The sequence below is a fragment of the Elephas maximus genome, chromosome 2, assembly GCF_024166365.1.
Source record: "Elephas maximus indicus isolate mEleMax1 chromosome 2, mEleMax1 primary haplotype, whole genome shotgun sequence".
In the NCBI taxonomy this organism is placed as follows: domain Eukaryota; kingdom Metazoa; phylum Chordata; class Mammalia; order Proboscidea; family Elephantidae; genus Elephas; species Elephas maximus.
The window spans coordinates 234381191-234401236 of record NC_064820.1 but is presented as its reverse complement, the minus strand read 5'-3'; the positions used below and the strand labels follow the sequence as shown (position 1 = coordinate 234401236).

General features: G+C 38.5%; 1 protein-coding gene and 1 pseudogene across 1 annotated transcript in view; one reads left to right on the top strand and one right to left on the bottom strand.

Moving 5' to 3' along the window:
• The first annotated feature begins 359 nt into the window (after positions 1-359).
• Positions 360-20046, top strand: part of GCSAML (germinal center associated signaling and motility like) — a 73254-nt gene continuing 53567 nt past the window's right edge. The window contains exon 1 of the mRNA XM_049875144.1: positions 360-376. The gene's annotated coding sequence lies outside the window, so the exon portion shown is untranslated. The remainder of the gene's footprint in view (positions 377-20046) is intronic.
• LOC126068574 (olfactory receptor 2C3-like) lies at positions 9351-10301 on the bottom strand (annotated as a pseudogene).

Below are 20046 nucleotides of genomic sequence, written 5' to 3'. Positions count from 1 at the left end.
AACTTTAGAGAGCATAGATGCCTCTTCAACTTGCATAAACTTTATGTAATTTCAGTCACTGCCTATTTTTTTTTTGTCTTTATTATGGCAGAGTAGCCTATACTCTAAATAATAATCACAGCTGATATGAGGAAAACTAGAAAGCTTTCCTGAAAGAATAAAAATGACTACACAAATATATATAGAGACAGAGGCATAATAAACTACGGTTTAATGAGTTTTTAGTATGTTATGCACACTTAATTGCTTGATTCTTCACAGCAACCTTATGAGGCTGAAGCTATTACCCCACTTTACAGATGAAGTGGACTCAGAGAAGTGGATTTATTGACAGAGGACATACAGTCATTACATGAGGAGAGAGAATTCACACCAGGTATGAGTTGACTTAAGGGCACTTTCCAATACCCAATACTCTACTTTCTTCCCACCTTTTTACCCTTAAAGAGGTTTCAATTCTGCAAAGACTTTAAATTCTCCTGATGTTTACTTAGAAGTATAGTGCAATACAAGTCAAAGTCACAACTAGTTGTTGTTTCAGGTTACTAGGTAGGAAACTTGTTACATTTGATCTGATAGAGTAAAGCATAGTGCTAGGAATGAGAAGTCTAAATCTGAAAAAAAAGAAAAAGAATAGTGATGGATGCCTTGCTCTAATAGATGAGAAAACATGTTGTAAATACAAAGTTATTAGGACAGTGCTACTCATATAAATAAACAGATATTAATAAAACAGAATGGAAATTCCTCAAACAAATTTGTATACGTATGTAATTTAGTAGTAGAAAAGCAAATGGTGAAGGTAAAGTTTATGAAATAAAATCTGGGGGACTAGTAACTAAAATCGACTTGACGGCACTGGGTACTGGTTTTTTTTAGTAACTAAACCACTGTTACTTGAATCTTCCTCCAATCACTTTAAATTCCCAGGCTGATTCTGGTTACCTGCCAACCCAACTGATACCCTAAATGCTAAAAAGAAAAAAAAATTAAAACTTCCTCTCCAGAATGCAAGGAGGCACACATTCTTCTTCCAGATCACTGCAGTGTGATTTATGCCTCAGACTGGTGTCCATGAAGAACTTCAAGGAGTGCCAGTGATTTCACACAGTATCTGGCCCCATGACTAGTAGAATTATTGGAAACACTCCAACAGAGTCATCAACATTAGCTGCTTCCTGAGACAGCGGAGCCTGAGTAAAGGTCTTTCTAAATAAAATGAAGCCCCTTCCTACTTGAGTAATATGTCCTAAAATTGAGGTAAAAGAAAAAAACGCTTGCATGCCATATTGAGAGTGACCATCCATCTTTCCTAATTGGGTCTCTCCTCTGTACCTTGCCAGAATCTTCTAGGTTCCAAAATTTTCTTGTCCCTCTTGTATCAATCAGTCACACATAGTCTTCAATGGCTTCTCACAGAATCAACTAGAATCTGGATCACCCCAGGCAGCTTCACCTCATCCCCCTACTATACACCTTAAGTGACTGGAGGAAGGTTCAAGTAATAGCTGGCGCTCTCTGTGCCAAGTATGAATGAGAGAGAAGTAGGGTTATACTCCATGGCTCTGGGAGGGCTTGCTTGGTCTTCTAACCCTGAACGAACTGACATGAACCTACTCTGCTGACTCGAGTTGATATATGGTTTGAGGGCAAGAGGATATTGTAAACCTGGGAGAACAGGAGCCCAGAGGATTCTCCTGCTCCTTCCTTGCTCTTCTCTTGGTAGACTCTAAAACTTGGCTATTGTACTTAAGCAAAGCCATGAACAGCAAAAGAAAATAACAGTGCATTCAAACTGAAGATGTTTTTTTTTCATATACATTTCCAAGGAAATCAGGAGAAATTTTTTTATATTCAGATTGAAGTTTTTCTTCAGATCTAGAAAATTGTTACCTGATAATTTTTAAATTATTATTTTCCTCCATTTTTTGGCAATATAGAGTAAGAAAAAAAGTCAATTAGCTCCATGTGTTTTCTTTCTGACTCAGATACTAGTGTTACCAGTCCCTGACTCCAACAGCACCTGCTCTTGTACTTCTTTGCCTCTTGTTCTTCTTACTTCTAGGGCCCCTACGGGTTATGTAATAATGGTTAGCCAGTTATCGAAGAAGGAAAAAGCATGAGTTATGCATGGATTGAATTGTGTTCCCTAAAAGTATCTGTCCACTTGACTAGGTCATGATTCCCAGTATTATATGATTGTCTACCATTTTGTCATCTGAAGTATTTTCTGTATGCATTGTAAATCCTATTATGGTATAATGAGATAGATTAGTGGCAGTTATATTGATGAGCTCCACAAGATTAGATAGTGTCTTTAGTCAATCTCTTTGGAGATATAAAAGAGAGAAGCAAGCAGAGAGACATGAGGACCTCATGCCACCAAGAAAGCAGTGCTGGGAACAGAGTGTGTCCTTTGGACCTGAGGATCCTGTGCAAAGAAGCTCCTAAACCAAGGGAAGATAGATGACACAGACCTTCCTCCAGAGCTGACAGAGAAAGCCTTCCCCTTAGCTGATGCCCTGAATTTGGACTTGTAGCCTACCAGACTGTGAGGGAATAAGTCTCTCTTTGCTCAAGTCATCCATTTGTGGTATTTCTGTTATAGCAGCACTACATGACTAAGACAAGTTAGTTTACAGATGAATTTGCATGAATTACCAGCAGTCCCCTGTGGGGTGGTCCTGAAAAATCATGGCGAACAAAAACCTTTTCAGCGGGAAGTGTACAGACACTTCATTCACTTGTCAGTTTCTCATGGAAGGAGATGTGCTCTGAAGTGTGAATACAAGGAGATTCATGGGTGTTAACTAAAGCTTTTTTTCTCTGTAGTTGGTCAGGGATTTGGAAGAACATCATCAGGAAATTAACGGCAGGGAATTCTGTAGAAAATGAATGTGGATGGACATCTTGGAATGGGCAAGCAACACAATGATATTTGTGTCCCACGTACGTCTCCACTAGAGGGCATTCAATGCAGAGATGGGTCTCAATAGTAAGTCAGACAAGGTTACTCTTACAGTAGATGCCACTGAAACTCTTTCAGCAGCAGGAGCCAGGCACCAGGCTTGTTCAATGGGCCTTTGAAAATTTGATCATAGAATCAGGGATGGAGGCTATGGATGGGCTCAAAATCATGGCTTCCTTCACTGAGTCTGACTGGTCTTTGCTAATCACAAGTGCTTAATATGATGCCAGTGGAGGATAAATGCACCTCTGATTTGGTATTATTCTCAAATGTCCAGCTGTAATTGGTGGCAGATTGAATACATTGAGTTCCTTTAATCATAGAGTAAGCAGCATTTGTCCTTTTAAGAATAGAAAAATATTTTTGGTACAGTCTTTCTTGCCCAACCACTTACAGAATGGGTTTTCAGAGTTTATTGCCCATCGCCATGGAATCTGATACAATATTACCTCTGATCAGAGTAAAAGTTTTACAGAAACTTGTGTTTCAATAGGATCCCACTTGTGGAATTCACTCATTGTACTTTATACTTCACCAGTCAGAAGTAGAAGTCTTGATAGAACGATGGAATGGTCTGATGAAGGTTCAGTTATGGTGCCATCTGAGAAACAATACTGTGTGAATAAATGCTGCTGTCCTACAGATTGTAGTGTATGCCTTAAACAAACAGTCAGCATTTGAGGTCCTCATCCCCATAACCTGATGCTTGAGTCCAGAAATCAAGGGGAGAGGTGGGAATATCTTCTCTCACCATTATACCAAATAAACCAGTTCAAACATTTTTCTGCATGCCTAAGAAAGTTTAGGTTTGGTGGATGTGAAGTTCTTAGTACTTAAGGAAATAATAATTTCTCTGGGAAACATATCCTTGGGTCCTTTAAATTATTAGCTAGAACTCCCACTTAGTTGCTTTGAGCTTCTCGTGCCTCTAGAACATCAGAAAGAGAAGAAGCCACTCTATTAATTAAAAAAAAAAAAAATCAAGTCAATTCCTACTCATAGCAACTCTACATCAAGAACTTGTATTGCTACCATAAATAGTTACAAGAATGTTTATTTTTGGAACAAGGGGAGGTATTGCTGGTGGATCTCCTAGTATACCCTTACCCAATAATCCTGGACAGTAGAAAATGCAGCAATCCAATAAGGACAAGACTCCAGAAACTCAGCTCCACACCAAAAAGAAAAAAGAAATCCATTGCTATCAAGTCAATTCTGACTCACAGCAACCCTATACGACAGAGTAGAACTGCCCCATAGGGTTTCCTAGGAGAGGATGGTGGATTTGAAATACTGACCTTTTGGTTAGCAGCTGTAGCTCTTGACCACTGTGCCACCAGGTAGTTTTTCTAGCCCTTTGTCTTTTTTTTTTTTAACCCAGGAACTGCCCACAGAGCATGTTTACCATGCTAACCATTAGAATGAAACTGAAAACTTGATTCAATTACCAATTGGCCAGATCTTGGGTGCCATGAAGCTCCATCACAGAAATCCCCATTACAGATTCCTATGGAGTCCTTGGGTGGTGCAATGGTTAATGTGTTCAACTGCTAACTGAAAAGTTGGAGGTTTGAGTCTACTCAGAAGAGCCTGGGAAGAAAGCTCTGGCGACCTACTTTTGAAAACTCAGCCTTTGAAAATCCTGTTTTAAGGACAATATCATAAACCAGAGTCAGCATAAGGCTGGTTCCTTCCTATGAGGCAGAGGCCAAAAGTACCTCCGCCCTTCGCCCTTCCTTATTTTACTCTCAACTTCTCTGCCGGTTTCCATAATTCATTGCAACAGTCAGAAAGAATTCACAGTATGTGTTATGTAAAATGGTTGCCCCACCCCCTCTTAGCTTGCTAATTTATGTTTAGAACACAGGTATTGGCTAGAAGTGTAGGTCTCTACAGGCTCATCACTGAACTGACATCACTTGGCAAAATAGTAGCCAATGGGAGTTTTTTATGTACCTGGAGTTGAGAATGTGAACTTTTACCTAAATGAACAATAAAAACAGATACTGAGGATAACGAGGATGGACTTAGGTGGATAATATCTCTTTGACCCTCTAAGTGATTTACTCTTTACTTTCCTCCTCTGTGTTCTATGCCCTGCAGGACCACCTGTATGTATTACAGCAGTGGGCTTCCTAGCCTTTTAACTCGTGGTTGGGTTTAGCCAAAGGGAGCCTATGCCAGGAGATAGTAAGAAGGGAGTAGAGAGAGGCTAGTACATTTATTCCCTTATCTTTCTCTAGGGAGATGGCACATCTGGGTGTTTTTCTACCTGAAGATCATAATTCCTGTTGGGCAGCCCTTCCCAAACAGCTTCTTTTGTCCTCAGCTTCCTGGACCTTCTCTCCCCATCTTGTCTTTGCCCAGGAATAGTAGTGACTCCACTGATACTAGCCTGTGGTACTGCACCATTCTTTGTAGATTCCCTATAGTTTGTGCGCATATTAGAAAAATTTCCCTTTATGGAATACAGTTCAAATTTCCCTTGTTGTGTTTGCTGTTGGGACCCTGATAAATGACAGTCATGTAGCATTTTGCCAACCTTGATGATAAACCCAGGTTATCTCTCTCCAAATCCAGGCCTGTTTCCATCTTACCTCATTAAAAACCACAGTGAATCAGTGTTGGAATAGCAATTGTCTGAGCATCTTGGAGGGCGGTACTGGGTACACTATCTTATAAAATCAGAGAAAGGGGTAGAGGCCCCTTTTCTCACTTCAGTGGGAAAGTGGAGTTCTGTGCCCTTGGGTCTGATACCTGGGATTGCTTTATAGAGAAATATGAAATAGTGAAAGGATGAAAATAAATAGGGAGAGATGATGTAATCAGGTAGTCCCCAACTTATGAGATATTCAGGTTACGACGATTCATGCTTATGACCATCGGAGTTTTTTTTTTTTTTAATGTAAATCTTATTGTTAGATTATGTATGCATGTATGTATTTATTAAAATAGATCTGTAAGTTTATATGTAATATTTCCAACCCCTAAAGACAAATAAATATCGGACTTGTAGAGATACTAATAATTAAAAAATTTTTGTTTTTTAAAAAGGCAATAATAATTAAAACTAAAAAAAAAGAATGAAGCATTTGACTTACACCAGAACCAACTGAAAATGGAGTCATTGGAATGGAACTCCATCGTAAGTCGGGGACTACCTGTATTTGGTATGTGGGTGGCTGTTGTAACATATGTGACAGGGTTAGCAGAATTCAGGATTTCATATTTTGTAAGGCACATCTGTAAAATAAATTGAGCTGCCTCAGAACCTGTTTCCCTCTTCAGCTGCCATATGTGTGAGTATTGGCTGTAAAAAAATTAAATTATTGTGATATTTTAGTCACCATTCTATATCTTAGGAGTTACTATTAAGAAAATGATTAAACAGAAAAAAAGAAACCTACACACATCATATAAAACTACCAAATCCATTGCTGTTGAATTGATTCTGACTCGTAGTGACCCTATAGGATGGAGTAGATCTGTCCCATAGGGTTTGCAAGGCTGTGATCTTTATGGAACATCTTTCTCCCTAGAAGCTGCGCGTGGGTTTGAACTGCCGACCTTATGGTTAGCAGCCAAGTGCTTAACCACTGCACCACTAGGGCTCCTTACACATCATGTAATATCGCAAAGATTTAAAAAAAAAAAAGATCTTAATGCCTATATATGATGAGTGATGGAACCCTGGTGGCATAGTGGTTAAGAGCTCAAATGCTAACCAGAATGTTGGCAGTTCAGATCCACCAGGTGCTCCTAGGAAACCCTATGGGGCAGTTCTACTCTATCCTGTAGTATTGCTGTGAGTTGCAACTGCCTTGATGGCACATAACAACAATAATGATTGACAGAAACCAAGGAATATCCATTTATTGAAATGTGTTTCATAAACATGAAAACCGTGTTAATGTGGATATTTTCATGCCATTTAATGAAGAAAGTACTCAAGAAGCAGTAGAGAGCTCAAAAGTCATTTGCCTATGTTCAAATCTTAGCTGCTTTATGTCAAAATTCTGTGAATTTGGCTCTTGGCTCCTCAGGTATAGAATGAGAATAATGGTAGTACCTAACTATTGCATTGTTGTGAAAGTGACATGAGTTAACTCACATAAATTGTTTAGAAATGTGCCTAGCAATACTGAGCACTCAGGTGTGTCCGCTATTATTATTGCCATTCTTATTAATAAAGGGAATAGAAAGTTATGCCTATGCTATGATAATCACCATATGTGAGTGAGCAAACGGAAATTGGGTAAAGGAGATTATGTAAAAGAAAATCTGTATTTTGGTAGAATGTAGGTAACTTTTTCATCTCATACTTTTAAATACTATTCCTTTTCTTTTGACAATAAATAGATATATGTATGAATTATTGGTCCCATTTTATACACATGTATAGACTCTTAGCTTATATAAGAAATGACACTGTTTTATTATCACAGAGAATATATTTTCTCATTTGTTTTAGGATAGCTGTATAAGCTATGATTAATCTCTAGTCCTTGGAAAATGGTGCAGGCTCTGTTTAAAATATAGCTGAGCAGCCTGTTCCACTCTTAAACCTAACAAACACCCTAATACCTTACAACATGTTTTCCCCTACTCAAAACAGGTGATTGAGAGCTTGATATGACTAACGCCATAAGGATGCTCTAAGTAATCTCTAAACATTTTTTAATTGCACCAGCTGCACCCGTCTTTTCCAAAGGGGTGCGGAGGTACCTCAGCTCCTGGGGCCTTGGTCTTTCTTCTTCTTTTTTTTTTAAAATAGCCCTCAGCCTGCAAACCGACAGGAAGCCTCTTCGGCATTTTTAATCTGCAACTTTCTTGCTCCCTATCTCAGCCACAGTGGACTTGGCAAAACAGTTCCACTACCCAAAAGATTCTTACGTGAGTTTTTTGGCCTGTTACAAACGTACTGATTAGAGTCCAGATGTCTGATACGCCTATCTTTAGTTTAATAAGAGTTTTTTTGTAGTTGTTTTGTGACGTATAAGATCATCTGTGGACTATGTGCTCAAAACATTAGGTAACCCTGATCTCCCCCATATAAAACCCTCCCATCAACCCTTTAGGGTAGGCAGAATTTGGGAGAAATTTAACCCCCTCTGTCTCTTGAATACCGGTATTCAATAAAGCCCTCTTACTACTTACCTCCTTCTGTCTCAGTATTGGCTTTGCAGCAGGTGGCTCAAACCTGCAATTTGTGGTAACAACAATGCTGAACTCTTATCAACACAATAAAATATTTGCATCTTTTTCTAAGACCCAAATCTCTCAGAATCTCCTGGTATTAACTCAATGGACTGATTAGAGTCCAGATGTCTGACTCTGTTACAAACGTACTGATTAGAGTCCAGATGTCTGATATGCCTATCATAAATGTGATATTTAGAAATATGTTTAAATCCAAAAGCATAGAAAAGTGTCCAAAAGATAAGATTTTAGGGGAAAAAAATCACCTAAATCATAATTATGGAAAATATTGTTCAAAGTAGGTTATTTTTTGTGGTTTCCTCCACTTATGTAACGCTCAAAGACAAACATAAATATCATTTTTCTCTCTTATTGAATCTCTTCATCCATTAAAATGGCAACACTATTACCAACTTTACTGAACACTTTCAGTATTTAAGTCAACAAAGCAAGTGACAGCTCTTTAAGCTTTATTTCTCCGTCTGATGGCTGTATTGTGCGCTTATCTTTAAAATCTCCATACACGCGTCTCATTTTAAGAAAGAGTGAATACATGCTTGGGTGTAGAGAAAAATAAGCAAATACACACTGGTGAGTGAATGAAAAATACCCGTATGTTACCTGAAAGCAGAAGGTCTAGAGCTGAATAGGAAAATAAATGGTTGTGTAGTACAGTTAAATTAGTGTAGCATGCTATTGATGAAACTACTAATTAGCAGGAAAAAAACCTCAAAGTTCTATTTTTAGACATTTGCATATTTAGTTCCTCCTCCTGAAGAGGTTATAGCTAGAATGAAAAGCACATCAATGGGTGGAAGATTTAGTCTTAAATCTCAGTCTAAAAACATTACAGCTCCGTAATTACCTAAACTCTGTGAAGTTAATAATGCCTACCATGTTGATTTGTTACATATATTGAAAAAAAAAATGTAAAAGCCATACGCAAATTAGGTACCTTAAACGGCAGACATTATTATAAGCAAATAAAAAAATAGAACATATTTTCTCACCTTGGTTTGAAAACAGTGCATGAAATATTCCATTTCAGAATGCCACCTACCTTGAAGTTAAGCAGTAATTGGAAGAGAAATGACATCCCAGATATACCACCTTCCAGAATTAATTTTAGGATCTTTAAACTCATTCTCCTTCCATGAACAAGGCTAGAGTATTTAAGTATCCCTCATTTCTCTGCAAAACCACAGCAGTTCTGTAATAAAATATGCCTGACTGCTCTCTTCACATCCTTGTTTCTCAGTATGTAAATTAGTGGGTTCAGCATCAGGGTGACTACGGTGTAAAAGAGGGCTATAAACTTTCCTTAGTCATGAAACTTGCTTTTGGCTGGCTGGAGGTACATGAAGATGATGCCCCCATAAAACAGGGATATGACTGCCACGTGGGAAGAGCAGATGTTGAATGCCTTCCTTCACCCTTCTGTTGATCTGATCTTCAACACAGCTCTAGCAATGTGGCCATATGAGACCAGGATAAGACTCAGAGGCAAGACAAGGACAAAAAAACTGGCTAGGTACATCTCTATCTCATTGAGGCTGGTGTCCACACAAGCCAGTTGCATAATGAGGGGCATCTCACAAACGAAGTGCCTGATGCAACTGTTCCCATACAGTGGTAGCAGCATGGTGAGCATGGAGCCCATCATGTTGATGATCAGACCCCCAAGCCATGAGGCAAAGGCCAGGCCCATGCAAAGCTGTGGATGCATGGTAACAGTGTAGTGGAGCAGCCTGCAGATGGCAGCATAGCAATCATAGGACATGGATGCCAGGAGACCACACTCTGTTGCCCCCACCCAATGGGAGATATAGAACTGGACCACACACCCTGCATAGCTTATGATTTTCTGTGGTCCCCACAGGTTGACCAGGAGTTGAAGGACAATGCTCTTGGTAAAGCAAATGTCCAGGAAGGAGAGGTTAGTGAGAAAGAAGTACATGGGAGTGTGGAGATGCACATCCAGGCACGAGACCAGAATGATGATGCTATTGCCCACAATAGACACCACATAAAAAATAGAGACAAGCATGAAAAGGACAGGTTCCAGGGAGGGTCGTGCAGTGAGGCCAAGGAGGACGAAGACTTCTGGAGAGCTAACATTGACTCTTCCCATCATCATACACAGCTGGGAATGGGGCAATATCACTACCTGTGGGTGGATCGGGAGGTGCAGAGGATATGAGAAATGTAGCGATTATATATATTAGCAAGATAAAAATAATTATGTACCCATTGCTGTTGAAAGTATCCTCAACTGCACCAGGATTGCATTACTTTTCTAAAGGCCAGTTTGGGATGTATATAAAAAGATTTGAGAAAATATTCATTGCCTGAGGGAAAAATAGGTATTCCTGTAAAGCTGTTGGCGTTGACTTTTAAAAATTGAAATATTGCTTACAGTTCCAACATCTGGAGCAACATAAATGATTACTAATGAGGATTCAGTTCTGTAGATGATGATACCGCGCCTTTTCCCAACGCTGAGTCCTACTTGACATTTCTCTTTCTCTCACAGTAGTGATTATCAACGTGTATTTGCTTTATCTTTAAATATGTCCAGAATCTCCCCTCTTGATACTACCCTGGCTCATACATCCATATTTATCCCCTGAATTATTGGTATAATATCCTAACTCTTCTCACTTTCCCCTTGCCCATTTTGAAATTATTCCCTAAACAACAACCGGGGATTATATTAAGATATAATATGATCATATCACTTGGGTGCTTAGCTCATTGTTATGCTACAAGCCTGCATTTGCTGTTTCCTGTACTTGTGGTTCTTTTCTCCAACATGAGATATCTGCATGGCTAACTGTATCCACTTCTGCAGGCTGTTTTTTCTAAAATTACCTCCTTGTTGAGGCCCTTTCAGACTGTGTTTTTTAATATTGACAACCTTCTCAACTCCCTTTTCCCCATTTCCTGTTTTTATTTTTTTGCATACTACTTATCATCAAGTAACAAATACACTACTCTTAATTTACTGTGTTTGTTTCTTGTCTCATCACACTAAATTATAAGTTCCCTTGAACCATGACTGTCTGTCTACTTTGCTTACTTTTGGGTCCCCAGTGCTTAGCAGAGTGTCCAATATACCCATTCCTGTCAAGTTGATTCCAAGTTATACTGACCCTATAGGACAGAGTATAACTTTATACTGACCCTATAGGACAGAGTATAACTTATACCTTATAGAACAGGGTATAGGACAGAGTGGAATTGCCCCAAAGCATTTCCAAGGCTATAATCTTTATGGAGGCAGACTGCCACATCTTTCTGCCATGGAGCAGCTTGTGGGTTTGAACTACCAACCTTTTGGTTAGCAGCCAAACACTTCACCACTCTGTCACCATGGTTCCTTATCTGATACCAGAGACCCCTTAATAAGAATTCATCAAGTGAACACATTTTGGAACAAACCATTTGACTGTCATGTGCTGTGTTAGAGGAAGGACTAAGGTAATACAGCAGCATAGTTTAGGATCATCCATCTTAATCTTCCAATCTTCCAGTAAAGTTGTTGAGAAAGAGTTCTTGGAACTTCCAGAATAATGCAGAGGTGACCCAGACTGTCCTTTGCTCTGGTATGGGTGGAAAAAAAAAAAAAATATGACCTAGCAGGGGCAGAAATGTAGACCCAGAAACCCCGATGGGAAAAATGGACAATCTCAATCAACTTAAGATGCTCCTGAAAATCTTTGAAGTATTTTTTAGAAAAAAAACATTTACTTATTCTTCCTTGAATTTTAAAAAAGAAAAATAATTTCATTGTAAATACAGTTCTTCCAGGTTTGGGGGCCAGTCATTTGAGCTGTGAACTTGTCAGTCCTTTAAAAATCACAGGGAGTATATAACTTACCTATATCTATAAATGGAAGTGAATCAAATGTCACAAACATGAACACACACATGCATTCACAGTATTTCAGAATACATGCAGTATTTCCATTTTGCATAGACTGACATGAGTCTAAGACAGTGTCACACATTTGCCAAAATTCAGACATGGAATTGCTGTACTAATGTGAACTTCCTTGCACCAGAATTTTGAGACAATCATTTGATTTGCACACTGATATTCTGACAGAAAGCATCCAGGAGATACGTTCCAAGCCCCTCCAAATCAGGGAGATAACCATGAGCTGTGAGAACACGAGTGCTTTCTTAAGGTGGATGTGGAGAGAAGAGGTGAATTGTGATAGCCACGTGCTCCTGAGTCAAGATGGGTCAAAATGATTGCTCTGTATACAGAATCACCACAGATGGCCTGACGAGGGTATAGAAGAAATAAAAGGCTAAACTGAGAATTGTATCGCCACCTGTGGGGGCCAGAGTCCCCTCTGCAAAAGGACAGAATCTTTGTTGACTCAGCTGGTGATATGCAGAATATGCATAAATGTCTCCAATAGATGGAAACTATATCGTCATTGATGTCTTAACAAATAGTTCAGTAGAATTTTTCAGGAGAAACTTTTGTGGCAATCTGCTTTGACTCTATTCCTAGAAATGTTTCGTGGTTTACCTAAAGATGCAGAGCTGCTCAGTGGAAGCACTGAAACTATAGGACTGATTTCCAGATTCTTTATACAAAGATAACATTCCCAGTAAAAGAAGAGGCCCACTTATCCACATAGATCCATCAAAAGTGCCACAATAAAAGCTCGCTGTTCAAAACAAAACTCCAACCCAAGTACTGTGCCATTAACGACAAAGAAAAATGATGTAGTGAGAGTTATGGAAAAGTCTCAGAACCAAATTTTGTATGATTTAATTATACAGTCAAAAGCTCTAGCCTTGATGCAGTTGTGTGCCGTCAAGTCAATTTTGACTCATAGCGGCCCTATAGGACAAAGGCAAACTGCCCCATAGAGCTTCTTAGGCTGCTGTCTTTACTGAAGCAGATTGCCAGGTCTTTTCTCTTATGGAGTGGCTGGTAGGGTCGAACTGCTGACCTTTCAGTTAGCAGCTGAGTGCTTACCCACTGTGCCACCAGGGCTCCTTCCTAGATGTTGGCAAACTGCTAAAACACCAAAGACCAAAAGAATAACAGATCGAATCACTTAAATGGATCAGATTCCATCAATCTTAATTGGAATTACCAGAAGTTCTCTGATCCTCAGTTTTTCTCCAATACTGTGAAAAACAAACATACGAACACAAGATTATGACTTACTTGTGGTGAGCTTGTAGGGTCATTTTCCTTATGCAGGGGGCCAATTTGTATAACAGATAATGTTTTACTTCAAGTATTGATTACATCCATGAATTCAGTACACACGGCTTTTCGGGGGCTTTTAAAAGAAGAGAGCAGCCCAGGATTCTGAAGCCCTGGAAACATTGGAAACCTTCAAGTCATTGGTGGTAGAAGTGCTGTATTCCGTTCCAATGCATGCCTGAAGGACACATTACTTAGTCTTTAAAACAGAATGGGGTTGAATTAGGAAAAAAGCACTTAACGTTTTTCTTAAAAACCTGGTGGCATAAGGACTGAAGATGGCTCACAGGGTTTCCAAAATGAGAAAATTTATGCTGACCTCCGAAGACCAAGTGTGGCATAAAGACCATGTAATCAGGCGCTCCTTGGAAACTCTATGGGACAGTTCTATTCTGTCCAATAGGGTCGCTATGAGTCGGAATCGACTCGACGGCAACGGGGGTGTGTGTGTGTGTAATCATATAATGTTCATTTTATCCCCTGGAGTTTTCAGTAGGGAGACAGGGGATGATGCTGTATACCAAGGGAGTGAAGTTGGAGGATAAAGAAGCTTTGGGGATTTTTCCCCTATTGAATAATTATACACAATTTTTCATTTCACAAAATATTGAATGATACATAAGCAAAATTGTTGTGTAAAAGGGAAATAAATTCTTTTTTTAATTAAATCAAGTGTTGTTTTAGGTTTTTACGATGCCAAACACAGTTCACAGAGCATAAGAATCAGGTCTCTCTATGCAAGATTTATCGTGCGATGGGGGAAAGAGTCTTAAATAATTGATTGTAATAGTAACTTTAGTACGTGCTGCTATAGAACTTTTTTTTTTTACATGGAATTAATTTTTTTTTTTAGTTATCATAAAATACTCATAATATGAAATTTACCAGGTTTATTATATAACATAAAATGTACAAATCGGTGGCATTAAGTACGTTCATAATGCTGTCCACCCATCACCACTATCTAGTTCTGTAATTTTTCTTCACTATGAACAGAAATCCTATCCCTATTAAGCAGTTACTCCCCATGCCTCCTTTTCCTGGACCCTGGCAATCACTCATCTGCTTTCTACATCTATGGATTTGCCAATTCTGGGTATGTAATATTAATGGAATCACACCATATGTGGCCTTTTGTGTCTGGGTTCTTCCACTTGATACAATGCTTTCAAGGTCCATCCATGTAGCATGTATCAGTACTTCACTCCCTTTCATAGCTGAATAGTTGTCCATTGTATGTATATATCACATTTTGTTTATCAGTTGACCCACTGATGGACATTTGGGTTTATTTCCACTTCCTTGCTATTGCAAGTAATCCTACTGTGAACATTCTTGTAGAAGTTTTTGTTTGAGCACCAGCTTTCTATTCTTTTAAGTATATATCTAGGAGTGGAATCACTGGGTCATATGATAATTCTGTGTTGAAATTATTGAGGAATCACCAGAGTCCCACAGTGACTGAAAAATTAACATTCCTACCAGCATACCAGCAATGTATGTTCCAGTTTTTCCACATGCTCGCCAACACTTGTGATTTCCGTTTTTCTGGTTTGTTTTTAAAATGTTTTTTGGAATTTCTTAACTGAATATCTTTTCATGTACTTGCTGGTCATCTATATATCTCTTGAAAAAAATATGTATTCATATAATTTGCCCTTTTTTTAAATTGGGTTGTTTATTTGTGTTGTTGTTGAAATGTAGGAGTTTTTTTTTTAATATATATATTCTAGACACTTATCAGACCCAACTCCGGTTGGGTTTTTAGACACTTATCAGATACATGGCTTGCCAGTATTTTTTTCCCACTGTATGGACTGTCTTTTCACTATCTTGATAGTGTCTTTTAGTGTACAAACATTTTATTTTATCTTGGTTAAGTCCAATTTATATATTTTGTCTTTTTTTTTGCTTGTGCTTTTGGTGTCATCTCTAAGAATCCATTGCCACCAAGGTCATGAAGATTTGTCACTATGTTTTCTTCTAAATATTTTTATAGTTTTAGCTTTTACATTTAATTATTTGATCTTTCTGAAGTTAATTTTTGTATCATGTGAGGTATTAGACTAACTTCATATTTTCACATGTGGCTATCCAGTTACCACAGCAACATTTGTTTAAGAGATTGTTCTTTCCCCATTGAATGATCTTGTCACTCTTGTCAAGAATCAATTAACTATAGATGTATGGATTTATTTCTGTACTTTCAATTCTAGTCCATTGATCTGTATGTCTGTCCTGTATCAGTACTGCATTGTTTTGATTACTGTAACTTTGTAGTAAGATTTGAAATCTGGAGGTGTGGGTCTTCCATCTTTGTTAATTTTTTTCAATTTTCTTTTGGCTTTTTGAGATGTCTTACAATACTATACGAAGGTTAGCATAAGTTTTTCCACTTCTGCAAAAACAGGCTGGTGGAATTTTAAGAGTATTGTGTTGAATCTGTAGATCACTTTGAGTAGTATTGCCATCTTAAACATATTAAGTCTTCCAGTCCATGAAAATGTGGTATCTTTCCATTTATTTAGGTATTCTTTAATACCTTTCGGAGCCCTGGTGGTACAGTGGTTAAGCCTTAGGCTGCTAACCAAAAGGTCAGCAGTTCAAATCCACCAGCAGCTCCTTGGAAGCCCTACGAGGCAGTTCTACTCTGTCCTGTAGGATCACTACGAGTTGCAACTGACCTGATGGCCATGGTTTTTTTTTTTTTTTTTAATACTTTTCAGGCATACTTATAGTTTTCAGTGTAGAGGACTTGAACATATTTCGTTAAATTTTATTTCTAATTATTTTGTTCTTTTTGATGCTATGTACAATGGAATTGGTTTTATAATTTCTTTTTGGGATTGTTCATTGTAATATAAAAACACAACTGAATTTTACACTTGATTTTGTATCCTGCAACTTTGCTTGATTTATTAGCTCTGACAGGCTTTGTGTACGTGTGTGTATTCTTTAGGACTTTAAATACATAGAATTATGTCATCTGTGGGTAGAGATAATTTTACTTCTTCCTTTCCAATCTGTGTGCTTTTTATTTTTTCCTTGCCTAATTGCTCTGACTAGAACTTCCAATGTTAAATAGAAGTGAGGAAAAGCAGGCATCCTTGTCTTGTTTCTGATCTTAGAGGGAAACTTTTCAGTATTTCATTATTTAGTATGCTATCAGCTGTGGGTTTTTCATACCTGCCTTTTATCATATTGAGAAATTGCCTTCTATGCCTAGCTTATTGAGTGTTTTTATCATAAAAAGGCTGTTGAATTTTGTCAATTGTTTTTTCTGCACCAATTAAGAAGGTAATTTTTAAAAATGTATTCATATTATTAATGTGGTGTATTGCATTGATTGGTTTTCATATGGTGAACTACTCCATTCCTTGGAAAAATATGTTTCTAGATTTGGTTTGCTCATATTTTGTTGGTGATCTTGGCATCAATATTAATAAATAATATTTTAATTTATTATTAATATTATAATTTTGTTTCCTCTGATGGCTTTTTAGAATGCCATAGACTTTAAAAATTGTTGTGGGTAATATATATATTTGTAAAAACTCACTGCTGTCGAGTGGATTCCAACTCATAGCGACCCTGCAGAAGAGAGTAGAACTGAACCATAGAGTTTCCAAGGAGCACCTGGTGGATTCAAACTGCCGACCTCTTGGCTAGCAGCCATAGCGCTTAACCACTCCGCCACCAGGGCTTCCATATATGAGTCAAAATCCACTTGATGGCTGCGGGTTTGAAGTTTTGGTTTATATGTTACACATGCCATATATACCCTACATATGTAACACATGTATGCATGTAATATATATCTAGCATGTATTTAATATTTAAAAAAAAAATATTTGCTTAGCATAAATATATATAAACCAAAACTTCAAACCCACAGCCATCGAGTGTATTCTGACGCATAGCCACCCTACAGGACAGAGTAGAGCTGCCCTACACGGTTTCCAAGAAGCGACTGGTGAATACGAATTGCTGACCTTTTGGTTAGCAGCTCTTAACCACTGCCTCGCCAGGGTTTCCATACGGCATATATATACATATAGATAGCATTTTCCATTCTAATCATTTTAAAGTGCACATTGCAGTGCCATTAATTACATTCGTCATGTTGTTCGACCAATTCGCCACTATTTAACTGCAAATATTTTTCATCACCTTAAACAGGAACTTAGCATCATTTAAGCAATAACTCTTATTTCCCCCTCCCCCAGCCCCATTTTTTCAGAGTCTCCACTGACATCCATCTTGGTTTTTTCTTTCTTCCCTGTCTTTTCAGTGCCCTCTTGCTTTCTTCATGGATGATGTCCTTGACGTCATTCCACAACTCGTCTTGGGTCACTAGTGTTCAATGCATCAAATTTATTCTTGAGATGGTCTCTAAATTCAGCTGGGATATACTCAAGGTCATATTTTGGCTCTGATTTACTTCAGTTTCAGCTTAAACTTGCATATGAGCAATCAATGGTCTGTTCCACAGTTGGCCCCTGGCCTTGTTCTGACTGATGATATTGAGCTTTTCCATCATCTCTTTCCACAGATGTAGTCAAATTGATTTCCGTGTGCTCCATCTGGCAAGGTCCATGTGTATGGTTGTGGTTTATGTTGGTGAAAGAAGGTATTTGCAATGAAGGAATAGTTGGTCTTGCAAAATTCTATCATTCGATCTCCGGCATTGTTTCAATCACCAAGATCATATTTTCCAACTACTGATCCTTCTTCTTTGTTTCCAACTTTTGCATTCCAATTGCCAGTAATTATCAATGCATCTTGATTGCATGTTTGATCAATTTCAGACTGCAGCAGCTGATAAAAATCTTCTATTTCTTCATTTTTGGCCCTAGTGTTTGGTGCATAAATTTGAATAAGACCAAGATGAATGTCAGTGGAGACTCTGAAACTTGCTCTTGAGCGTCAAGCAGCTAAAGCAAAAGGAAAAATTGATGAAGTAAAAGAACTGGAGATTTCAAAGGGCCTCTCAAGAAGACAAAGTAAAGTATTATAATGACACGTGCAAAGAGCTAGAGATGGAAAACCAAAAGAGAAGAATATACTTGGCATTTCTCAAACTGAAAGAACTGAAGAAAAAATTCAAGCCTGGAGTTGCAATAGTGAAGGATTCCATGGGGAAAATATTAAACGACGTGGGAAGCATCAAAAGAAGATGGAAAGAATACACAGTCATTACACTGAAGAGAATTAGTTGATATTCAACCATTTCAAGAGGTGGCATATGATCAGGAACCGATGGTACTGAAGGTAGAAGTCCAAGCTGCTCTGAAAGCATTGGTGAAAAACAAGGCTCCAGGAATTGATGGAGTATCAATTGAGATGTTTCAACAAACAGATGCAATGCTGGAGGTGCTCACTCGTCTATGCCAAGAAATATGGAAGACAGCTTCCTGGCCAACTGACTGGAAGAGATCCATATTTATGCCTATTTCCAAGAAAGGTGATCCAACCGAATGTGGAAATTATAAAACAATACCGTTAATATCACATGCAAGCAAAGTTTTGCTGAAGATCATTCTAAAGCGGCTGCAGCAGTATATCGACAGGGAACTGCCAGAAATTCAGGCCGGTTTCAGAAGAGGACGTGGAACCAGAGATATCATTGCTGATGTCAGATGGATCCTGGCTAAAGCAGAGAATACCAGAAGGATGTTTACCTATGTTTTATTGGCTACGCGAAGGCATTGGACTATGTGGATCATAACAAACTATGGATAACCTTGTAAAGAATGGGAATTCCAGGACACTTAATTGCGCTCATGAGGAACATTTACATAGATCAAGAGGCAGTTGTTCAGACAGAACAAGGGGATATTGATTGGTTTAAAGTCAGCAAAGGTGTGCATCAGGGTTGTATTCTTTCACCATAGCTATTTAATCCGTATGCTGAACAAATAATATGAGAAGCTGGACTACATGAAGAAGAATGGGGCATCAGGATTGGAGGGAGACTCATTAACAACCTGCGTTATGCAGATGACACAAGCCTGCTTGCTGAAAGTGAAGATGACTTGAAGCACTTACTAATGAAGATCAAAGACCACAGCCTTCAGTATGGATTACACCTCAATATAAAGAAAACAAAAATCCTCACAACTGGACCAATGAGCAACATCATGATAAACGGAGAAAAGATTGAAGTTGTCAAGAATTTCATTTTACTTGGATCTACAATCAACAGCCATGGAATCAGCAGTCAAGAAATCAAAAGACTCATTGCATTGGGCAAATCTGCTTCAAAGGACCTCTTCAAAGTGTTGAAGAGCAAAGATGTCATCCTGAAGACTAAGGTGCCCCTGACCCAAGCCATGGTATTTTCAACCGCATGTGAAAGCTGGACAATGAATAAGGAAGACTGAAGAAGAGTTGATGCTTTTGAATTGTGGTGTTGGCGAAGAATATTGAATATACCATGGACTGCCAAAAGAATGAATAAATCTGTCTTGGAAGAAGTGCGGCCAGAATGCTCCTTAGAGGCAAGGATGGCGAGACTGCATCTTACATACTTTGGACATATTGTCATGAGGGATGAGTCCCTGGAGAAGGGCATCATGCTTGGCAGAGTACAGGATCAGCGGAAAAGAGGAAGACCCTCAACGAGGTGGATTGACACAGTGGC